The sequence below is a fragment of the Triticum urartu genome, chromosome 3A (genome assembly GCF_056163025.1).
Source record: "Triticum urartu cultivar PI428250 chromosome 3A, HENAU_Tu73, whole genome shotgun sequence".
NCBI lineage: Eukaryota > Viridiplantae > Streptophyta > Magnoliopsida > Poales > Poaceae > Triticum > Triticum urartu.
This window is the reverse complement of record NC_141875.1, coordinates 69,442,029-69,466,520: the sequence shown is the minus strand read 5'-3', so window position 1 is coordinate 69,466,520 and position 24,492 is coordinate 69,442,029. Positions and strand designations below refer to the sequence as shown.

General features: G+C 44.4%; 1 long non-coding RNA gene across 1 annotated transcript; it reads left to right on the top strand.

Annotated features, from left to right (window-relative positions):
- Positions 1-1,206: 1,206 nt before the first annotated feature.
- Positions 1,207-24,001, top strand: LOC147978616 (uncharacterized). The gene is made up of 2 exons (XR_015599604.1): positions 1,207-1,789; positions 23,250-24,001. It is a non-coding gene; the product is annotated as an uncharacterized LOC147978616 (long non-coding RNA).
- The last annotated feature ends 491 nt before the right edge of the window (positions 24,002-24,492 follow it).

Genomic DNA, 24,492 nt, shown 5'->3' with positions numbered 1-24,492 from the left:
TGTACATATAAACATATTTTACTCGAAATATAGGTATAATGAATTAAAATAATATCCCAAATATGATTAATTATTTAATTTAATTAAGAATGTCACTGCTCATGTACTTCGGGCCGGGCTCGGGCTTGGGATTTTTTCTTCAGGCTTTGTCAAGCCTGGCCCGAACCCGACCTGGCCCGACCAATGATCAGGTTTGGCTATACCACAGAACCGTGGGCAGGTCATGTATGTTCATAAATTATTGGATGAAACTCAAGGGGCATAGTGCGTGGGACAACATGTGTGGATTATGACTCCAGTGTCGTTGAATTTGAAATCAATGAATTCGAAAAACTTGTTGAACATCCTAGTATTTCAGATGTAATATTTATATTTGAACTATTGTTGTACTAGGAATATTCGCATGTTATTTATGGAAGAATTGTGTTGTTTCTTATAAGAGCATCTACACCCGGGCGCCCCAAACCCTGCACAAACGTCGGGCGGGCTGCACAAACGGCCGGGCGGCCCGCCCGGTCACTGACCGGTCCCGAAAATCTGACCCAGATGGGCGCCTCAAACAGGACTCAAATGTCCGGGCTGACTGATACGTTCATTTTGCATCATGTTTTCTACTGTTGTTTATAATATTTTTAATCAATATAACACTTTGTGAAGCAAATTTAATGCCTTTTCTATCTTAATTTACAAGATTTATATGAAGAGTGAGATTGCCGGCATGTGAAATTCTGGACCTAAAAAAGCTATGATAGAGATACATATCCGCGTACAAGATTTATACAAAGACAAACGTTTAAGTGACATGGTCGAAAGGCCGGCTCCTGAAATCCATGTCCACCTACAAATAGTGTTTCGGGGGTTGACATTGAAGATGCCCTTACGATGGCGGAAGTCCTGATGTTAGTAGTAACTTGCCATTTTTGTTTGGAAATTTCTTGTCTTGCTGTTTGAATCTGTAATCAAGTGTTCTTTGAATGGCCTTATTTATGATGTGCTTGTTTTCGAGAAACCATAATTTTGAGAAAAATACTAATACCGTAATAGGACCAACAACCCATTAAAGCACGGTTAATAGTATAGCTAACTACCGGCTATATGGGGTTGCCATGTCACATATAGTCGACCTAATAGCCAACACGTATAAGAGTAAGTACAATAGTCCTATTCAGCAGGCTGCAACGAAGTCCATATCAGCAAAAATCTGAGCTGGAGAGAAAAAAAGAAAGGAGAGAGAAGGAGCGGGCTCTTCGTGAAGCGTCGGGCTAAGACACAGAACACGAGAGCCTTTCGCCCGCTTGCAGCCCGATGCGAGCGCTGGCACCGCCGCTTCGGATCCCGTGCGTCTCCCTTGCCTCGTGCGCTTCTCCTTCCACCTCCGCGCGCAAAATCCATCTTTCCCTCGCTCCAAATCGCTTGGTGCGCGCCAAATCGAAGCTATGAAGTCTCCAGCTTCCCCCAAATCGCCACCACCCCAAACCCTAGAACAGCCGCATCAAGGATATGGGTCAGCAGTCCAAAAGGACGTGTGCGCCGGTGCCTCAGGTCGTCCCACCGTCACTGCCTCAATTCATTCCGCCGTTGATGCCGCATCTCGTCCCACCGTCGTGCCACACCTTGTCCCGCCGCCGTCGGTGCCACACCTCGTCCCGCCACCACGCCAGCCCGGACCAGGTGCCTCGATTCCCCCACGGCCACCAAAGGCGGTGGCGGCCTCTACACCATGTTGGCTCCCCCATACGCAAGGCCCTTTGTGGTACACGAATGTTGATGCTCTGAATCCAGAAGCATGGTATGTGTTCCCCCCTGTTTACTAGTACAATGTTGCTATGATAGCCTTCTATTTGATACATATATTCACCTGTTTACACATATCTGGTTTAGTTAATACTGTCATGCAATGCTAGCTTGCTATGTGATAGATTTGTTTTTCTGCTTATCTGAACTCTGAACATGCAGATGGTCTTTATTGGTGTCAAACTGTCAAATATTTGCATGATATGCAGCTATGCGTTTCTGTGTGATATGAATCCACATGTATTTGATATGATGCTCAGCTGTTGTAATTTAAAAATGGTTATGACAGAAACAGAAAGCAAATAAGTGTTTCCATCTTATCTGAAACTCTCAACATTTAGAATTTTCCCTAATGAATTAATTAATGTTCTTATGTAGCGACCAGACCTCAAACGGTCTGATCTCTGTGCTCCGGTGTCATCCCTGGATCAGTAATGCTGACACCACACAGTACTCGGAGGATTTATTGCAGAGTAGCAATCACACACTTATTACATCGAGTGTCTCAAAAGAGAACTTATTACAATAAATATGGCTTAAGGCCATCTAATTACGATAACAGCGGAAGGCTTGGAAGATAAGTGAGTCCATCAACTCCAACGGCATCACTGAGTATAGAACCACGACCTAAAAACTCATTAATCGTCGTCTGAAAAGTCTGCAACATTAACGTTGCAGCCCAAAAACGGGTCAGCACATGGAATATGCTGGCAAGGTAACACATAGAGAGTAATGGAATGCAACAGCTATACTATATGCATATTTGGCTGGTGGAAAGCTCTATGGTTACAGTTTTGCATAAAACCAATTTTTCCCTACTTCAAAAGGAATAAATTTAATTACTATCATGGTGGTTGTTAAACATTGAGAATGGTTGACAGCATTCTCAATCCCAATTAAGCATCATCATTAACCCAACAACATTAATTTTAGAGTAACATGTTGAGATTCACATGATAATCCAGATACTAGATACTCAAGATGTCCATAACCGGGGACACGGCTAATCATGATTAGTTTGTTACACTCTGCAGAGATTTGCGCACTTTTCCCCACAAGACTCGATCGCCTTCGTTGGATTTCTCGCACTACATGGTGTTTGAGAAACGGATGACCGAGACACAGTCTTTCAGAAGCGCTAGCACCTTACGATGGATAGACCAGTACACCTACTTTCCCCTACATCTGCTAGTCTACCCTGTAAGAGTTCGCATGACTTAATCAACTATGCCAGAGCCCATAATGGCTTGTGGCTGCACACGGAAGTTTCTAGTTTGAAAAAATCTCATGATCCCTTTGAGCCTGGGTGGCGGTCCAAAAGAAAACGGGCATGTCCTGGAATACCCAGGTGCCTCAATCCACCCAGATGTGTATTTAAGTTGCCTCCTTAGATAAACCATTAATTATCAATCTCACATCTGTCATGGATTTCACTCACCCAATCCACGTCTACTAGCATAGCATGGCATAATAAGCAAACGTAGAAGTAACTCCCAAAGGTTTGATAATAAATAGGTAATAGGTACTACCTCATCTACTTCCCATCCCACAGTTTAATTAGATCCTAATTATGCAATGTGTGAAGATTGATCTAATGCAAAAAAACTGGGTTGTAGAAAAGGTATGATCAAAGTGTTACTTGCCTTGCTGATGATCCGTGAAACCTAACGATTCGAAGTAACAGGTGGCGCACTCCGGGTACTCTATCGCAGGCAAACAAACAAGCTTACAATAAGTACTCATCTAATGCACAGGTAAAACTCAAATAAGAGATCTAACCAGAAGGTTTAACTTAAGAACTCCGGTTGGCAAAAAGAATCAAATCGAACGAAGCAAAGAAAGTCAAACGGCGAAAGAAAACAACTTCGTTCTAGTAATCTGAACCTAAGTCAAATTTTACAGTAGCAAAAACTTGTTTAAATTGATTATTCGGATAGAGGGTTTTGAGACGAAACTCCAGGCGCTTGAATCGCCTGATTCCGAAAAACGAGCGAAAAGTTAAACTAAAACGAAAATCGGATCAGAAATCGCGATCAGAAAAATAACCGCGGAAAAATCCGACGAAAAAGAAAAACGACGAACGGATTTTTTTTAAACGGCACGGATTTCGAGGTGCGGCGAACCTCGGGCGACGCGCGGCTCCAGCGGATCGGCGGCGAGGCGGCGGCGGCGGCGGCTGGCGGCGGCGGCGCCTGGTGGCTAGGGTTGGGCGCGGCTAGGGTTTCGGGGCGGCTGGGCCTTCGGGCTGGCTTGCCCCGGCTTATAAAGGCCCCGGCCAGGCGGAGTCTTGGCCGAGTACGGCCCATAATCGGTTCCGTTTTTTTTTAATAATTACGCTCGAAAGAAAAAAATAAAAAGAAATACTAAACGGACTCCAAAAATCCCGAAATAAATTTTCCCGGGCTTCTAAAATCAAGCCCGACAAAGTGAACATTTATTTGGGCCTTAAATGCAATTTTGAAAAACGCACATTTTTCCTAATTCAAATAAAAACAAAAAAAAACTCCGAAATAAAACTATTTGATTTTTTTATTAAATCCTCAATATTTCTATATTTTGGGAAGTCATTTTATTCCCTCTCTCATATTTTTGTAATAGAAATAATTGATGATAAAATAAATAAAATCAAATGATTCTATTCTCAAAATTTGAGAAAAACTCAAATATGAAAATAACGAAATCCCCAACGCTCTCCATGGGTCCTTGAGTTGCTTAGAATTTTCTAGGATCAAAACCTAAAGCAAATAAAATATGATATGCATGATGATCTAATGTATAACATTCCAAATTTAAAATTTGGGATGTTACAAACCTACCCCCCTTAAGATGAATCTCGCCCTCGAGATTCGGGTTGGCTAGAAAATAGGTGAGGGTGGTCTTTGAGCAAATCTTCCTCTCGTTCCCAGGTGGCTTCATCCTTCGTGTGGTGGCTCCACTAAACCTTGCAAAACTTGATAACTTTGCTGCGAGTAACTCGGCTGGCAAACTCGAGGATCTTAACTGGTTTCTCCTCGTAGGTCAAATCGTTATCCAACTGAATAGTTTCCAAAGGCACTGTGTCTCTCAATGGTATGTCAGCCATCTCCGCGTGACACTTCTTTAACTGAGAAATGTGGAACACATCATGAATTCCTGACAATCCTTCGGGCAATTTCAACTTGTAGGCCACTTCTCCCATACGCTCCAAAATTCGATATGGTCCTACAAATCGTGGCGCTAACTTTCCTTTAACTCCAAAACGCTTTGTTCCCCGAAGTGGAGATACTCGAAGATAAGCTCTGTCTCCAACTTCGTAAACTGTCTCCTTGCGTTTAGAATCTGCATAACTCTTCTGTCTGGACTGGGCTACCTTGTGTTGGGGAACGTAGCAGAAAACAAAAATTTTCCTACGGTTTCACCAAGATCCATCTAGGAGTTCATCTAGCAACGAGTGATTAGATGCATCTACGTACCTTGTAGATGGCGAGCGGAAGCGTTCAAAGAACGTGGACGAGGGGGTCGTACTCAATGTGATTCGAATCACCGAAGATCCTAGCACCGAACGGACGGCACCTCCGCGTTCAACACACGTACGGAACAGCCACGTCTCCTCCTTCTTGATCCAGCAAGGGCAGAGGAGAGGTTGAGGGAGATGGCACCGGCAACAGCAAGACGGCGTGGTGATGATGGAGCTGCAGTACTCCGTCAGGGCTTCGCCAAGCGCTATGGAGGAGGTGGAGGTGTTGGAGAGGGAGGAGGAGGCAACCAAAGGCGTGGGATGAAAGCCCTCCTTCCCCCACTATATATAGGAGGGCCAAGGGGGGGGCGCCGGCCCTAGGAGATCCAATCTCCTAGGGTGGGGCGGCGGCCAAGGGGGGTTTCCCTCCCCCCAAGGCACCTAGGAGGTGCCTTCCCCTCCTAGGACTCTTTCCCTTGTAACCCTAGGCGCATGGGCCCTCTTGGGGCTGGTTCCCTTGGCCCATGTAGGCCAAGGCGCACCCCCTACAGCCCATGTGGCCTCCCGGGACAGGTGGCCCCACCCGGTGGGCCCCCGGGACCCTTCCGGTGGTCCCGGTACAATACCGATAACTCCGAAACTTGTCCCGATGGCCGAAATAGTACTTCCTATATATAATTCTTTACCTCCGGACCATTCCGGAACTCCTTGTGACGTCCGGGATCTCATCCGGGACTCCGAACAACATTCGGGTTACTGCATATACATATCCCTACAACCCTAGCGTCACCGAACCTTAAGTGTGTAGACCCTACGGGTTCCGGAGACCTGTAGACATGACCGAGATCGCTCTCCGGTCAATAACCAACAGCGGGATATGGATACCCATGTTGGCTCCCACATGCTCCACGATGATCTCATCGGATGAACCACGATGTCGAGGATTCAAACAACCCCGTATGCAATTCCCTTTGTCAATCGGTATGTTACTTGTCCGAGATTCGATCGTCGGTATCCCAATACCTTGTTCAATCTCGTTACCGGCAAGTCACTTTACTCGTACCGTAATGCATGATCCCGTGACCAGACACTTGGTCACTTTGAGCTCATAATGATGATGCATTACCGAGTGGGCCCGGTGATACCTCTCCATCATACGGAGTGACAAATCCCTGTCTTGATCCGTGTCAACCCAACAGACACTTTCGGAGATACCTGTAGTGCACCTTTATAGTCACCCAGTTACGTTGTGACGTTTGGTACACCCAAAGCACTCCTACGGTATCCGGGAGTTACACGATCTCATGGTCTAAGGAAAGGATACTTGACATTGGAAAAACTCTAGCAAACGAACTACACGATCTTTATGCTATGTTTAGGATTGGGTCTTGTCCATCACATCATTCTCCTAATGATGTGATCTCGTTATCAATGACATCCAATGTCCATAGTCAGGAAACCATGACTATCTATTGATCAACGAGCTAGTCAACTAGAGGCTTACTAGGGACATGTTGGTGTCTATTATTCACACATGTATTACGATTTCCGGATAATACAATTATAGCATGAATAAAGACAATTATCATGAATAAGGAAATATAATAATAATGCTTTTATTATTGCCTCTAGGGCATATTTCCAACAGTCTCCCACTTGCACTAGAGTCAATAATCTAGTTACATTGTGATGAATCGAACACCTATGGAATTCTGGTGTTGATCATGTTTTGCTCTAGGGAGAGGTTTAGTCAACGGATCCGCTACATTCAGGTCCGTATGTACTTTACAAATCTCTATGTCTCCATCTTGAACATTTTCACGAATGGAGTTGAAGCGGCGCTTGATGTGCCTTGTCTTCTTGTGAAACCTGGGCTCCTTGGCAAGAGCAATAGCTCCAGTGTTGTCACAGAAGAGCTTGATCGGCCCCGACGCATTGGGTATGACTCCTAGGTCGGTGATGAACTCCTTCACCCAAATTGCTTCATGTGCTGCCTCCGAGGCTGCCATGTACTCCGCTTCACAGGTAGATCCCGCCACGACGCTCTGCTTGCAACTGCACCAGCTTACTGCCCCACCATTCAAAATATACACGTATCCGGTTTGTGACTTAGAGTCATCCGGATCTGTGTCGAAGCTAGCGTCGACGTAACCCTTTACGACGAGCTCTTCGTCACCTCCATAAACGAGAAACATTTCCTTAGTCCTTTTCAGGTACTTCAGGATATTCTTGACCGCTGTCCAGTGTTCCTTGCCGGGATTACTTTGGTACCTTCCTACCAAACTTACGGCAAGGTTTACATCAGGTCTGGTACACAGCATGGCATACATAATAGAACCTATGGCTGAGGCATAGGGGATGACACTCATCTCTTCTATATCTTCTGCCGTGGTCGGGCATTGAGCTGAGCTCAATCTCACACCTTGCAAAACAGGCAAGAACCCTTTCTTGGACTGATCCATTTTGAACTTCTTCAAAATCTTATCAAGGTATGTGCTTTGTGAAAGACCTATGAGGCATCTTGATCTATATCTATAGATCTTGATGCCTAATATATAAGCAGCTTCTCCAAGGTCCTTCATTGAAAAACTCTTATTCAAGTAGGCCTTGATGCTGTCCAAGAGTTCTATATCATTTCCCATCAAAAGTATGTCATCTACATATAGTATGTGAAATGCTACAGAGCTCCCACTCACTTTCTTGTAAACGCAGGCTTCTCCATAAGTCCGCGTAAACCCAAACGCTTTGATCATCTCATCAAAGCAAATGTTCCAACTCCGAGATGCTTGCACCAGCCCATAAATCGAGCATAGGAGCTTGCACACCTTGTTAGCATTCTTAGGATCGACAAAACCTTCCGGCTGCATCATATACAACTCTTCCTTAAGGAAACCATTAAGGAATGCCGTTTTGACGTCCATTTGCCATATCTCATAATCGTAGAATGCAGCAATTGCTAACACGATTCGAACGGACTTTAGCTTCGCTACTGGTGAGAAAGTCTCATCGTAGTCAACTCCTTGAACTTGTCGATAACCCTTAGTGACAAGCCGAGCTTTATAGATGGTCACATTACCATCCGCGTCTGTCTTCTTCTTAAAGATCCATTTATTTCCTATGGCTCGCCGTTCAACGGGCAAGTCAGTCAAAGTCCATACTTCGTTTTCATACATGGATCCTATCTCGGATTTCATGGCTTCTAGCCATTTGTCGGAATTCGGACCCGCCATCGCTTCTTCATAGTTCGAAGGTTCACCGTTGTCTAACAACATGATTTCCAAGACAGGGTTGCCGTACCACTCTGGTGCGGAACGTGTCCTTGTGGACCTTCGAATTTCAGTAGGAGCTTGATCAGAAGTATCTTGATCATCATCATTAACTTCCTCTCTAGTCGGTGCAGGCACCTCAGGAACATTTTCTTGAGTTGCGCCATTTTCTGGTTCAAGAGGTAATACTTCATCAAGTTCTACTTTCCTCCCACTTACTTCTTTCGAGAGAAACTCTTTCTCCAGAAAGAGTCCGTTCTTGGCAACAAATATCTTGCCTTCGGATCTTAGGTAGAAGGTATACCCAATGGTTTCCTTAGGGTATCCTATGAAGACGCATTTTTCCGACTTGGGTTCGAGCTTTTCAGGTTGAAGTTTCTTGACATAAGCATCGCATCCCCAAACTTTTAGAAACGACAGCTTAGGTTTTTTCCCAAACCATAATTCATACGGTGTCGTCTCAACGGATTTCGACGAAGCCCTATTTAAAGTGAATGCGGCAGTCTCTAAAGCATAGCCCCAAAAAGATAGCGGTAAAATCGGTAAGAGACATCATAGATCGTACCATATCTAATAGAGTGCGATTACGACGTTCGGACACACCATTACGCTGAGGTGTTCCAGGCGGCGTGAGTTGTGAAACTATTCCACATTTTCTTAAGTGTGTGCCAAATTCGTGACTCAAGTATTCTCCTCCACGATCTGGTCGTAGAAACTTGATTTTCCTGTCACATTGATTCTCAACCTCACTCTGAAATTCCTTGAACTTTTCAAAGGTTTCAGACTTGTGTTTCATTAAGTAGATATACCCATATCTACTCAAATCATCAGTGAGGGTGAGAACATAACGATAGCCACCGCGAGCCTCAACACTCATTGGACCGCACACATCAGTATGTATGATTTCCAATAAGTTGGTCGCTCGCTCCATTGTTCCTGAGAACGGAGTCTTGGTCATTTTACCCATGAGGCATGGTTCGCACGTGTCAAATGATTCATAATCAAGAGAATCTAAAAGTCCATCTGCATGGAGCTTCTTCATGCGTTTGACACCTATGTGACCAAGGCGGCAGTGCCACAAGTATGTGGGACTATCATTATCAACTTTACATCTTTTGGTACTCACACTATGAATATGTGTAGTATTACGTTCGAGATTTATTAAGAATAAACCATTGACCATCGGAGCATGACCATAAAACATATCTCTCATATAAATAGAACAACCATTATTCTCGGATTTAAATGAGTAGCCATCTCGTATTAAACGAGATCCTGACACAATGTTCATGCTCAAACTTGGCACTAAATAACAATTATTGAGGTTTATAACTAATCCCGTAGGTAAATGTAGAGGTAGCGTGCCGACGGCGATTACATCGACCTTGGAACCATTCCCGACGCGCATCGTCACCTCGTCCTTTGCCAGTCTCCGTTTATTCCGCAGCTCCTGCTGTGAGTTGCAAATATGAGCAACGGCACCGGTATCAAATACCCAGGAGTTACTACGAGTAGTGGTAAGGTACACATCAATTACATGTATATCAAATATACCTTTGGTGTTGCCGGCCTTCTTGTCCGCTAAGTATTTGGGGCAGTTCCGCTTCCAGTGACCCTTCCCTTTGCAATAAAAGCACTCAGTCTCGGGCTTGGGTCCATTCTTTGGCTTCTTCCCGGCAGCTTTCTTGCCAGGTGCGGCAACTTCCTTGCCGTCCTTCTTGGAGTTCTTTTTACCCTTGCCCTTCTTGAACTTAGTGGTTTTATTGACCATCAACACTTGATGTTCCTTCTTGACTTCTACCTCTGCTGATTTCAGCATAGCAAATACTTCAGGAATGGTCTTTTCCATCCCCTGCATATTGAAGTTCATCACAAAGCTCTTATAGCTTGGTGGAAGCGACTGGAGGATTCTGTCAATGACCGCGTCATCCGGGAGATTAACTCCCAGCTGAGTCAAGCGGTTATGTAACCCAGACATAGTGAGTATGTGCTCACTGACAGAACTATTTTCCTCCATCTTACAGCTGAAGAATTTGTCGGAGACTTCATATCTCTCGATCCAGGCATGAGCTTGAAAAACCATTTTCAGCTCTTCGAACATCTCATATGCTCCATGTCTCTCAAAACGCTTTTGGAGCCTCGGCTCTAGGCTGTAAAGCATGCCGCACTGAACGAGGGAGTAGTCATCAGCACGTGTCTGCCAAGCGTTCATAACGTCTTAGTTCTGTGGGACGGGTGGATCACCTAGCGGTGCTTGTAGGACATAATCTTTCTTGGCAGCTATGAGGATGATCCTCAGGTTCCGGACCCAGTCCGTATAGTTGCTGCCATCGTCTTTCAGCTTGGTTTTCTCTAGGAACGCGTTGAAGTTGAGGACTACGTTGGCCATTTGATCTACAAGACATATTGTAAAGATTTTAGACTAAGTTCATGATAATTAAGTTCATCTAATCAAATTATTCAATGAACTCCCACTTAAATAGACATCCCTCTAGTCATCTAAGTGTTACACGATCCGAGTCGACTAGGCCGTGTCCGATCATCACGTGAGACGGACTAGTCATCGTCGGTGAACATCTTCATGTTGATCGTATCTTCTATACGACTCGTGTTCGACCTTTCGGTCTCTGTGTTCCGAGGCCATGTCTGTACATGCTAGGCTCGTCAAGTTAACCCTAAGTGTTTTGCATGTGTAAAACTGTCTTACACCCGTTGTATGTGAACGTAAGGATATATCACACCCGATCATCACGTGGTGCTTCGAAACGACGAACTTTAGCAACGGTGCACAGTTAGGGGAGAACACTTCTTGAAATTGTTGTAAGGGATCATCTTATTTACTACCGTCGTTCTAAGTAAACAAGATGCAAAACATGATAAACATCAAATGCAATCAAATAATAATAGTGACATGATATGGCCAATATCACATAGCTCCTTTGATCTCCATCTTGGGGCTCCATGATCATCTTGTCACCGGCATGACACCATGATCTCCATCATCGTGTCTCCATGAAGTTGCTCGCCAACTATTACTTCTACTACTATGGCTAACGTGTTTAGCAATAAAGTAAAGTAATTTACATGGCGTTTCTCAATGACACGCAGGTCATACAAAAAAATATAGACAACTCCTATGGCTCCTGCCGGTTGTCATACTCATCGACATGCAAGTCGTGATTTCTATTACAATAGCATGAATATCTCATACATCACATATAGATCATTCATCATTCATCACAACTTTGGCCATATCATATCACAAAGCACTTGCTGCAAAAACAAGTTAGACGTCCTCTAATTATTGTTGCATGTTTTACGTGGCTGAAGTAGGGTTCTAGCAAGAACGTTTTCTTACCTACGTGAAAGCCACAACGTGATTTGTCAACTTCTATTTACCCATCATAAGGACCCTTTTCATCGAATCCGCTCCAACTAAAGTAGGAGAGACAGACACCCGCCAGCCACCTTATGCAACTTGTGCATGTTAGTCGGTGGAACCGGTCTCACGTAAGCGTACGTGTAAGGTTGGTCCGGGCCGCTTCATCCCACAATACCGTTGAAGCAAGATAAGACTAGTAGCGGCAAGAAAGTTGACAACATCAACGTCCACAACCAATTGTGTTCTACTCGTGCAAGAGAACTACGCATAGACCTAGCTCATGATGCCACTGTTGGGGAACGTAGCAGAAAACAAAAAATTTCCTACGGTTTCACCAAGATCCATCTAGGAGTTCATCTAGCAACGAGTGATTATATGCATCTACGTACCTTGTAGATGGCGAGCGGAAGCGTTCAAAGAACGTGGACGAGGGAGTCGTACTCGACGTGATTCGAATCACCGAAGATCCTAGCACCGAACGGACGGCACCTCCGCGTTCAACACACGTACAGAACAGCCACGTCTCCTCCTTCTTGATCCAGCAAGGGCAGAGGAGAGGTTGAGGGAGATGGCACCAGCAGCAGCACGCCGGCGTGGTGATGATGGAGTTGCAGTACTCCGTCAGGGCTTCGCCAAGCGCTATGGAGGAGGTGGAGGTGTTGGAGAGGGAGGAGGAGGCAACCAAAGGCGTGGGATGAAAGCCCTCCTTCCCCCACTATATATAGGAGGGCCAAGAGGGGGGCGCCGGCCCTAGGAGATCCAATCTCCTAGGGTGGGGCGGCGGCCAAGGGGGGTTTCCCTCCCCCCAAGGCACCTAGGAGGTGCCTTCCCCTCCTAGGACTCTTTCCCTTGTAACCCTAGGCGCATGGGCCCTCTTGGGGCTGGTGCCCTTGGCCCATGTAGGCCAAGGCGCACCCTCTACAGCCCATGTGGCCCCCCGGGACAGGTGGCCCCACCCGGTGGGCCCCCGGGACCCTTCCGGTGGTCCCGGTACAATACCGATAACCCCGAAACTTGTCCCAGTGGCCGAAATAGTACTTCCTATATATAATTCTTTACCTCCGGACCATTCCGGAACTCCTTGTGACGTCCGGGATCTCATCCGGGACTCCAAACAACATTCGGGTTACTGCATATACATATCCCTACAACCCTAGCGTCACCGAACCTTAAGTGTGTAGACCCTATGGGTTCGGGAGACATGTAGACATGACCGAGATCGCTCTCCGGTCAATAACCAACAGCGGGATCTGGATAACCATGTTGGCTCCCACATGCTCCACGATGATCTCATCGGATGAACCACGATGTCGAGGATTCAAACAACCCCGTATGCAATTCCCTTTGTCAATCGGTATGTTACTTGTCCGAGATTCGATCGTCGGTATCCTAATACCTTGTTCAATCTCGTTACCGGCAAGTCACTTTACTCGTACCGTAATGCATGATCCCGTGACCAGACACTTGGTCACTTTGAGCTCATAATGATGATGCATTACCGAGTGGGCCCGGTGATACCTCTCCGTCATACGGAGTGACAAATCCCTGTCTTGATCCGTGTCAACCCAACAGACACTTTCGGAGATACCTGTAGTGCACCTTTATAGTCACCCAGTTACGTTGTGACGTTTGGTACACCCAAAGCACTCCTACGGTATCCGGGAGTTACACGATCTCATGGTCTAAGGAAAGGATACTTGACATTGGAAAAACTCTAGCAAACGAACTACACGATCTTTATGCTATGTTTAGGATTGGGTCTTGTCCATCACATCATTCTCCTAATGATGTGATCTCGTTATCAATGACATCCAATGTCCATAGTCAGGAAACCATGACTATCTATTGATCAACGAGCTAGTCAACTAGAGGCTTACTAGGGACATGTTGGTGTCTATTATTCACACATGTATTACGATTTCCGGATAATACAATTATAGCATGAATAAAGACAATTATCATGAATAAGGAAATATAATAATAATGCTTTTATTATTGCCTCTAGGGCATATTTCCAACACCTTGAGCCTATCGCGAATCAACTTCACTTTCTGTTCAGACTCCTTAATCAAGTCAGGTCCAAACAACTGACGGTCTCCAACTTCGTCCCACGACAACGGTGTCCTGCACCTCCTTCCGTACAAAGCTTCGAAAGGGGCCATCTTCAAACTGGTTTGGTAACTGTTGTTCTAAGAGAACTCTGCATATGGCAAATTATCGTCCCAACTAGATCCATAATCTAGCGCACAAGCTCTCAGCATATCCTCCAAGATCTGATTGACTCTCTCGGTCTGTCCATCTGTCTGCGGATGAAAAGCTGTACTGAATTCTAGCCTGGTTCCCAAAGTTTCGTGCAACTGCTTTCAGAACTTTGAGGTAAACTGGGTTCCTCTATCTGATACGATACTCCTCGGAACTCCATGCAGACATACTATTCTGGTCATGTATATTTTTGCCAACTTAGCACTGGTATAAGTGGTCTTTACTGGGATGAAATGAGCTACTTTCATCAATCGATCGACTACAACCCAAATCGAGTCATAGCCTGAACGAGTCCTGGGCAATCCCATGATAAAATCCATGCCTAACTTATCCCACTTCCATTCGGGTATCGGCAATGGTTGTAACAATCCTGCTGGCTTCTGATGCTCTGCCTTTACTCTCTGGCATACATCACAAACTGCTACATACTCTGCTATTTCTTTCTTCATTCCGGTCCACCAGAAAATATCCTTCAAATCCAGATACATCTTGGTATTCCCTGGGTGAATCGAATAGGGTGAATCATGGGCCTCTTGCAGAATTAACTTCCTGATCTCCGGGTCATTGGGCACATAGACACGGTCTTCAAACCATAGGGTATCATGCTCATCCTCACGAAATCCTTTAGCTTTTCCTTCTTTCATTTTCTCCTTTATGGAAGCAATCTCCTTGTCAGTCTTCTGAGCTTTCCTGATTCTATCCATCAAAGTTGACTAAATTTCCAACATTGCTACATAGCCTCTCGGAACTATTTCCAAACATAGTTCACGAAGATTTTCTGCTAACTCCTTGGGTATTTCTCCCGTCATTAATGTATTGACATGGCTCTTGCGGCTTAATGCATCAGCTACTACATTAGCCTTCCCGGGATGATAATGCAATCTCATATCATAATCCTTGATGAGCTCCAACCATCTCCTTTGTCTGAGGTTCAACTCCTTCTGTGTGAAAATGTACTTCAAACTCTTATGATCCGTGTACACCTCACAATGATTTCCGATGAGGAAATGTCTCCATGTCTTCAAGGCATGCACTACGGCTGCTAACTCCAAATCATGCGTAGCGTAATTCAACTCATGGGGCTTCAGTTGTCTTGAGGCATATAAAACAGCTCTCCCTTCCTGCATAAGCACTGCTCCAAGTCCTCGACGTGAAGTGTCGCAATACACCTCATAATCTTTGGTCTGATCTGGCAAAATCAACACTGGTGAGGTAACCAAGCGTTTCTTCAACTCCTGGAAACTAGCCTCACACTATTCAGTCCATTTGAACTTGGTATCTTTCTTCAACAACTCCGTCATAGGCTTCGCAATCTTTAAAAAAATCTCAATAAACCTCCGGTAGTATCCCGCGAGTCCAAGAAAACTCCGGATCTCTCCAACGGTAGTTGGGGCTTCCCACTTGGTCACGGTATCAACTTTAGTGGGATCAACAGCTATACCTTCTTCAGATATAACGTGTCCGAGGAATCCTACTTCCTTCAACCAAAACTCACATTTGCTGAACTTGGCATATAATTGATGTTCTCTGAGCTTTCCAAGTACCAAACGCAAATGCTCCTTATGTTTCTCTTCATTCTTTTAATAAACCAGGATATTATCAATGAACACTACGACGAACTTATCCAAAAACTCCATAAACACTTTGTTCATCATGTTCATAAAATAGGCAGGCGCGTTAGTCAGACCAAATGACATAACGGTATACTCATACAGCCCATACCTGGTGGTAAAAGCTGTCTTCGGAATATCCTGTTCTCGAATCTTCAACTGGTGGTACCCTGATCGCAAATCGATCTTGGAAAACACTTTAGCTCCTTGCAATCGATCAAACAGATCATTGATCATTGGTAGCGGCTACTTGTTCTTGATTGTTACTTCATTCAATCCTCAATAATCAACAACCATCCTTAACGATCCATCCTTCTTCTCTACTAATAGTACTGGTGATCCCCAAGGTGAAGAACTTGGGCGAATGTAACCTTTATCCAGTAACTCCTTAATCTGTTTCTTAATTTCCACCAAATCCTTTGCTGGCATCATATATGGTCTCTTTGATATTGGCCCTGTGCCTGGCAATAGCTCAATCAAGAACTCGATATCTCTATCCGGTGGCATGCCTGGCAACTCCTCTGGAAATACATCAGGGAATTCCCTTACCACTAGTACTTCCTCCTGCACAACTCCTGTTAATGAATTTACTTGTGTCTTGTTTGGCGCATGCCGGGATACATACTTGATCCTTCTCCCTTCTGGGGTGGTAAGCAAAATTGACTTACTAACACAATCGATATTTCCTTCATACATCGACAGCCAATCCATACCAAGAATCACATCCAGACCTTGAGATTCCAGAATAATTAAATCTGTTGGGAAAACATGCCGTCCTATACTTAATGACACTTGAAAACATCCTTGACTGGCCATGTACTCTGCTCCTGGTGAGCTTACTAGCATAGGTGTTTTGAGAACCCTAGTGGGTAGGCTATACTTTTCCACAAATCCCCTTGATATGTATGAATGCGATGCACCAGTATCAAAAAGAACGAGTGGAGTAAATGACTTAACCAAAACTTACCTATTACTGCATCGGGCTGAGCTTCAACCTCCTCCACATTAACGTGGTTCACCTGTCCCCTGTTGAAAGGGTTCGGCTTCTTCCCAGAACTTCCATTGCCGTTTTGGCCTTCAGGACATTCACTGGCATAATGTCCGGTCTTGGAACACTTGAAACAGTTGACTTGACTCAGATCTCTCTTGGCTGGGGTTGATGGGGTGCTGCGGTTCTGGCCATTGCTTCCTCCATTCCCATTACCATTCTTGGTGCCATTGTGATTGTGCGAGCTACCTACTCCATGGGTATGCTGAAAATGTCCTCCCGGTCTAGGGGTAAAACGTGGCTTCTGCTGAGCTCCTGAATTATACTTTCCTTGTCCATACTTCCTCTTGCGGTTCTCAATTTGCTGATGCTTCCCTTCAATCATAAGAGCACGGTCTACCAACTCCTGGTAGTTGTTGAAGGTGGTTACCATCAACTGCATACTCAACTCATCATTCAGTCCTTCCAGGAACTTCTCCTGCTTAGATGCATCCGTAGCAACGTCGTCTGGGGCATAACGTGCTAGCTTACTAAACTCCTCCACATACTGGCCAACTGTCCGTCCTCCTTGGCGCAAGTTACGAAACTCACGCTTCTTCATGGCCATAGCTCCTGCTGAAACATGGGCAGTACGGAAAGCCTGCTGAAATTGATCCCATGTGACAGTGTCGACTGGAAAGGTGGCTGTGAAATTCTCCCACCATGATGCTGCGGGTCCTTCTAACTGATGTGCGGCAAACTTAACCTTCTTCGCATCTGTGCATCCTGCTGTGGTCAACTCCCTAGCTGTCTTGCGAAGCCAATCATCTGCTACTATCGGCTCGGTGCTACTGGAAAACACCGGTGGATTTAGCCTAAGAAAGCGGGCTAAGTGGTCAACAGGTGGTGGTGGTGGTGGGTTGTTGTTGTTGTTCCCCTGATTCTGATTCTGGACTAGCAACTGCATCAAGGTGTTCTGCTGCTGGATCAACTGGGTGAGCTCCGGCGGAAAGGCAAATCCGGGGTCACGTCTCGGAGGCATCTGAGGGTTTAGAAAAGATGAGATATAAGAATAGAGGGGGTCTAAAGAGAAAACACTACCCATATGCACATGAGGCAAAAGCAAACAATTCACTTCATTCAATCAAACAAAGGCATACAATCGATCTAACTATAGCAGAGTGCTCGGACTACTATATTTATATGGTGGACTACTACTACTGATGAGGTGGTCTACTAGAAATATTCTACGGTTGTAGACTCCATGATATCTGCTCCTGCTTCATCAACATAATCATCATCGCTACTATCTGCTTCCGAGTCGATGCCGTCGATGATGATGTAGTCTTCCGGGCTAATCTCCTTGGGTTCTTCGTCTTCATCTATTGGTGTCGGACCTCCCATAAATATTCCAATCTTCTTGATCGGGTCGTCATTCTTCTCCACCAATACTTCAATTTCTTCTTCATAATCTTCGCGTGTAGCCTTGAGTTCTTCCTCCAGTTCCTTGATTCTAGTCTTAGCCTTCTTACGGTCTATCATGTCGGCGCACATCTGATTCTCCTGTCGTCGAATGTGCTGATTTAACTCCTGGATAAAAGCTGCGATTGATCTATCCTTCATGGTGCTAATCATCTCCCAGTGTTCATCTCGGCGCCCACAAATCTGGTATATAGTATCCTTAAGATCCTTGCGGTAGACTTCTCCAATGCGTCCCATGGCGATGTGAGCTGCCATACTCTTTCCTAGACTCCAAGTTGGTGCATCAAAAGAAAACTCTATGGGCTCAGTGACTGGCATGAACGTCCTTCCTGGGATTTGAACTTGAATCATCCAGCGCTCTTCTTCAGGTAAAGTGGTATTGTAGGTTCCTGTGAAGCTTGGTACTCCTATGTTCAGGTATCTAGTGACTTCCTTCAAGTGGCGTCCAAAGGGTGTATCTTCATCCGGTTGGGTGAACTTGTTCCTTGCATCCGCCATCCTAAAGAGTAGAAAAGATGAGAGGTCAGAAGAGAAGAGAGTGAGTAGTGATCTAGGTCTTTAGCTTAGTGGTCGTGTCCTACAGTCAGCGTGTGCTCTGATACCATCTCTGTAGCGACCAGACCTCAAATAGTCCGATCTCTGTGCTCCGGTGTCATCCCTGGATCAGTAATGCTGACACCACACAGTACTCGGAGGATTTATAGCAGAGTAGCAATCACACACTTATTACATCGAGTGTCTCAAAAGAGAACTTATTACAATAAATATGGCTTAAGGCCATCTAATTACGATAACAACGGAAGGCTTGGAAGATAAGTGAGTCCATCAACTCCAACGGCATCACTGAGTATAGAACCACGACCTAAAAACTCCTTAATCATCGTCTGAAAAGTCTGCAACATTAACGTTGCAGCCCGAAAACGGGTCAACACATGGAATATGCTGGCAAGGTAACACATAGAGAGTAATGGAATGCAACAGCTATACTATATGCATATTTGGCTGGTGGAAAACTCTATGGTTACAGTTTTGCATAAAGCCAATTTTTCCCTACTTCAAAAGGAATAAATTTAATTACTATCATGGTGGTTGTTAAACATTGAGAATGGTTGACAGCATTCTCAATCCCAATTAAGCATCATCATTAACCCAACAACATTAATTTTAGAGTAACATGTTGAGATTCACATGATAATCCAGATACTAGATACTCAAGATGTCCATAACCGGGGACACGGCTAATCATGATTAGTTTGTTACACTCTGCAGAGGTTTGCGCACTTTTCCCCACAAGACTCGATCGCCTTCGTTGGATTTCTCGCACTACATGGTGTTTGAGAAACGGATGGCCGAGACACAGTCTTTCAGAAGCGCTAGCACCTTACGATGGATAGACCGGTACACCTACTTTCCCCTACATCTGCTAGTCTACCCTGTAAGAGTTCGCACGACTTAATCAACTATGCCAGAGCCCATAATGGCTTGTGGCTGCACACGGAAATTTCTAGTTTGAAAAAATCTCATGATCCCTTTGAGCCTGGGTGGCAGTCCAAAAGAAAACAGGCATGTCCTGGAATACCCAGGTGCCTGAAGGAAATATGCCCTAGAGGCAATAATAAAGTTATTATTTATTTCCTTATAATCATGATAAATGTTTATTATTCATGCTAGAATTGTATTAACCGGAAACATAATACATGTGTGAATACATAGACAAACAGAGTGTCACTAGTATGCCTCTACTTGACTAGCTCGTTAATCAAAGATGGTTATGTTTCCTAACCATGGACAAAGAGTTGTTATTTGATTAACGAGGTCACATCATTAGTTGAATGATCTGATTGACATGACCCATTCCATTAGCTGAGCACCCGATCGTTTAGTATGTTGCTATAGCTTTCTTCATGACTTATACATGTTCCTATGACTATGAGATTATGCAACTCCCGTTTACCGGAGGAACACTTTGGGTGCTACCAAACGTCACAACGTAACTGGGTGATTATAAAGGAGCATTACAGGTGTCTCCAAAGGTAGATGTTGGGTTGGCGTATTTCGAGATTAGGATTTGTCACTCCGATTGTCGGAGAGGTATCTCTGGGCCCTCTCGGTAATACACATCACATAAGCCTTGCAAGCATTACAACTAATATGATTAGTTGTGAGATGATGTATTACGGAACGAGTAAAGAGACTTGCCGGTAACGAGATTGAACTAGGTATTGGATACCGACGATCGAATCTCGGGCAAGTAACATACCGATGACAAAGGGAACAACGTATGTTGTTATGCGGTCTGACCGATAAAGATCTTCGTAGAATATGTAGGAGCCAATATGGGCATCCAGGTCCCGCTATTGGTTATTGACCGGAGACATGTCTCGGTCATGTCTACATTGTTCTCGAACCCGTAGGGTCCGCACGCTTAAGGTTACGATGACAGTTACATTATGAGTTTATGCATTTTGATGTACCGAAGGTTGTTTGGAGTCCCGGATGTGATCATGGACATGACGAGGAGTCTCGAAATGGTCGAGACGTAAAAATTGATATATTGGAAGCCTATGTTTGGACATCGGAAGTGTTCCGGGTGAAATCGGGATTTTACCGGGTTATCGGGAGGTTACCGGAACCCCCTGGGAGCCATATGGGCCTTCATGGGCCTTAGTGGGAAGGAGAAAGGGGCAGCCCAAGGGGGCTGCGCACCTCCCCCCTCCCCTAGTCCTATTAGGACTAGGAGAGGTGGCCGGCCACCCCTCTCCCTCTTTCCCCCTTGGGAATCCTAGTTGGAATAGGATTGGGGGGAGTCCTACTCCCGGAAGGAGTAGGACTCCTCCTGCGCCCTCTCCCTGGCCGGCGCCCCCCTCCCCCTTGGCTCCTTTATATACTGAGGCAGAGGCACCCCAGAAACACACAAGTTGATCCACGTGATCTATTCCTTAGCCGTGTGCGGTGCCCCCTGCCACCATATTCCTCGATAATACTGTAGCGGAGTTTAGGCGAAGCCCTGCTGCTGTAGTTCATCAAGATCGTCACCACGCCGTCGTGCTGACGGAACTCTTCCCCGACACTTTGCTGGATCGGAGTCCGGGGATCGTCATCGAGCTGAACGTGTGCTCGAACTCGGAGGTGCCGTAGTTTCGGTGCTTGATCGGTTGGATCGTGAAGACGTACGACTACTTCCTCTACGTCGTGTCATCGCTTCCGCAGTCGGTCTGCGTTGGGTACGTAGACAACACTCTCCCCCTCGTTGCTATGCATCACATGATCTTGCGTGTGCGTAGGAAATTTTTTGAAATTACTACGAAACCCAACAGTGCCTCAATCCACCCAGATGTGTATTTAAGTTGCCTCCTTAGATAAACCATTAATTATGAATCTCACATCTGTCATGGATTTCACTCACCCAATCCACGTCTACTAGCATAGCATGGCATAATAAGCAAACGTAGAAGTAACTCCCAAAGCTTTGATAATAAACAGGTAATAAGTACTACCTCATCTACTTTCCATCCCACAGTTTAATTAGATCCTAATCATGCAATGTGTGAAGATTGATCTAATGCAAAAAAACTGGGTTGTAGAAAAGGTATGATCAAAGTGTTACTTGCCCTGCTGATGATCCGTGAAACCTAACGATTGGAAGTAACAGGCGGCGCACTCCGGGTACTCTATCGCAGGCAAACAAACAAGCATACAACAAGTACTCATCTAATGCACAGGTAAAACTCAAATAAGAGATCTAATCAGAAGGTTCAACTTAAGAACTCCGGTTGGCAAAAAGAATCAAATCGAACGAAGCAAAGAAAGTCAAACGACGAAAGAAAACAACTTCGTTCTAGTAATCTGAACCTAAGTCAAATTTTACAGTAGCAAAAACTTGTTTAAGTTGATTATTCGGATAGAGGGTTTCGAGACGAAACTCCAGGCGCTTGAATCGCCTCATTCCGATAAACGAGCGAAAACTTAAACTACAACGAAAATCGGATCAGAAATCGCGATCAGAAAAATAACCGCGGAAAAATTCGATGAAAAAGAAAAACGACGAACGGATTTTTTTTTAAACGGCACGGATTTCGAGATGCGGCGAACCTCGGGCGACGCGCGGCTCCGGCGGATCGGCGGCGGGGCGGCGGCGGCGGCTGGCGGCGGCGGCGACTGGTGGCTAGGGTTGGGCGCGGCTAGGGTTTCGGTGCGGCTGGGCCTTCGGGCTGGCTTGCCCCGGCTTATAAAGGCCCCGGCCAGGCGGAGTCCTGGCCGAGTACGGCCCATAGTCGGTTCCGTTTTTTTAATAATTACGCTCGGAAGAAAAAAAAATACTAAACGGACTCCAAAAATCCCGAAATAAATTTTTCCGGGCTTCTAAAATCAAGCCCAACAAAGTGAACATTTATTTGGGCCCTAAATGCAATTTTGAAAAACGCACATTTTCCTAATTCAAAAAAACAACCAAAAAAACTCCGAAATAAAACTATTTGATTTTTTTATTAAATCCTCAATATTTCTATATTTTGGGGAAGTCATTTTATTCCCTCTCTCATATTTATGTAATAGAAATAATTGATGATAAAATAAATAAAATCAAATGATCCTATTCTCAAAATTTGAGAAAAACTCAAATATGAAAATAACGAAATCCCCAACTCTCTCCGTGGGTCCTTGAGTTGCTTAGAATTTTTTAGGATCAAAACCCAAAGCAAATAAAATATGATATGCATGATGATCTAGTGTATAACATTTCAAATTAAAAATTTGGGATGTTACATCTTATAACTAACCAACACGTAATAGTCTAGTCTCCTTGACAACCTTTGTATTGTACTTAACTAGTAATAAGAAAGCCTTCCTTATATTTCAGTAGATTAGAATACTGCCTAATCAATCTTAAAAATTACAAATGAAAGCAAGTTAGCAAGTCCGTGTGTGTTGGTATGATTTGTACTACAGTATGTTGTCATAGTTCCTATTTACAGAAATGTTCTTTGCTTAAATGTGATGTCTTTTTTATTAAACCCTGTTGTAATATGAAGTCGATTGTTTGTTCATCTAGTATTGTCTCGGCAGGGGAGTGGATTCTCACCCACCTGGTGGGTTCCTTGGTTTTTTAAGAACACGCCAAGCCTTTCACAAGCTGTGAGCAATGAGACTTCATCGCAACAAATCAAGAAAGAAGATGCCACCAATGGTGGCGAGTGTGCAAGGACTAAAAAGCACTTGCTGTGGACAAAAGAGGAAGATCTTAGATGGTAAGCTTTTTTTCCATGTTGGTCTCCATGTGTTACATTACTAGGAGAAGAATAAACCTCTTTTGGTAATATTGTAGGTTGGTGACCCAATAGTTAATCATAATGCAACTCTTACTGTCATGAGCATGCCATCTTCATCTCATCATCATTTTCATCCAGGCGGAAATATTTACCATCTGCTTTGTTTCCATTTTTTCATACAGTGGCTGAAGATTGTTGATGCAGATGGATCCGTCGCTCCTTTCTATTGAAGTTCCAACTTATCATCGTCAAGATCAAAACTAATGGCTTATTTGCATTGTCTCTTGTTCGGTTAATGTTTTCTTAAAAAGACCGGTGCAATGTTTAAGTGTCGATGTCATGGTGTTATGCGCCATTAGTTTGTTGATCGTCGGTGCCAAGATTAAAACTAACGGCTTGTTTGCCGGGCGTCTTATTTAGTTCTATGTTTGGCTAATGCTTACTTGGGAAGACTCAAGCAATGTTCAACTGTATTGTCATGGTGCTATGCGCACCTGTTTCTTGCTTGTTTATTAATTAGTTTTCCTTTGTCTTCTATTGGCATGAATGGAATATATCTATACATAATTATTAAAATTGCTTGAATATTGATCAGTGTCTTTTGGTATATCCAGTATATCCTATTGGTATGAATGGCAGATACATGCTGATTGAAATGGACACAAAGATGTTGTATGTATTGGATCACAACAGGTGCAAATATTAAATGTGCATGTCTTTATTAGGGTCAGTCTTAGAGCCAACCTAAAAGCTAGCTTATTGTATGGGAAGGCTTTATACATGATGTGGCAGGGGCTTATAATCAGCAACAGGCTGTGCTATTAACCATGCTCTACTAGCAAGTTGATAAGAAGTACTCCCTCTCTCTCAGTTTACAGGACGTGCGCGTACCCGTAAGTCGTCAATTTGACTAACCTAATACAAGTCATATATTACAAAAAATATATCAATATAAACTTCAGATGTTCTATTTTCAAAAGGTATAATTTTTGTGTTATATAGTTTATATTAGGGTGATAAAATTGG